Genomic DNA, 978 nt, shown 5'->3' with positions numbered 1-978 from the left:
ATATTGATGATAGAAAGTCAATGTCAAGATTTAATTTCACCTGTAATGGTGGAACTATCAGCTAGACAAGTTCGAAGAAGAGTATTATAATTGATTCATCCACTGAAGCTATGTACATATATAGATGGACTGGATGCAGTAAAGGAAGTTGTTCGGGTAAAAATATTTGTTGTAGAACTTGGAGTGGTTCTTGCCAATGATTCAGCCTTTCTGTTGTACTACAAGAACAATGGGGCAACAACTTAACCAAAGAAGTCAAGGTCTTATTAAAAGTTCAAACACATAGAGAGGTATTACCACATCATCAGATAAATCTTGGCACAAGAGATGTGGCTGTGCAGGAAATAACATATGCAAATAACCTTCTAGATTTACTGACTAAGGCCTTAACACAACAATAGTTGGAGTGTCATCTTGAGAAGAAGAGTGTGAGATACATGGCAGATTGGCTTTAGGTTAAGTGGGAGGTTGTTAGTCTTATGCCCTAAAACCTCTCTAGTGACAATGTAAAAGGGCAATTCTGTACTATTCATGCTTTACTTTGATACAAATGAACAACTTTCATTCATGTCTATTTTCTTATAATTATATGAACAATCCATAGTATCTTGTCTCCTCAGGGATATCTGATAAAATTGGAACAAGACAAATAAGATTAGCATGGCTTTTGTGCAAGGATGGAACACATAAATCAAGAAATGATCTATAGTATCTTTATCAAGCAGGTATATTCTTAAGTGTGTTAAGAATTTGAGATACTCCTGTCCTTGGTAAAAGATCTTAAAATAGTTTCTAGTCATATGATGATCCAAATAGATTGACACATATTATTCTTGCCTTATCAGGTGATGAATCTCAAGTTACTTGTGAGGAGACACTAGAGCAAATAAGTGGGTGCTTGTTAGACAACAAGTTCAGTGAACATAACCATTAGTAGAATAGTTACATGGAATCCATTGTTAATAACTGTCTCCACCA

General features: G+C 34.9%; 1 non-coding gene across 1 annotated transcript; it reads left to right on the top strand.

Moving 5' to 3' along the window:
- The first annotated feature begins 610 nt into the window (after nt 1-610).
- LOC148852803 (U6 spliceosomal RNA) lies at nt 611-713 on the top strand. The gene has a single exon (XR_016100075.1). It is a non-coding gene; the product is annotated as a U6 spliceosomal RNA (small nuclear RNA).
- The last annotated feature ends 265 nt before the right edge of the window (nt 714-978 follow it).

Source organism: Nelumbo lutea, chromosome 5 (genome assembly GCF_056320005.1).
Source record: "Nelumbo lutea isolate HS-2025 chromosome 5, American lotus-T2T, whole genome shotgun sequence".
Lineage (NCBI taxonomy): Eukaryota > Viridiplantae > Streptophyta > Magnoliopsida > Proteales > Nelumbonaceae > Nelumbo > Nelumbo lutea.
Note: the sequence above shows the minus strand (reverse complement) of the source record. Positions and strands in the feature narration are given on the sequence as shown.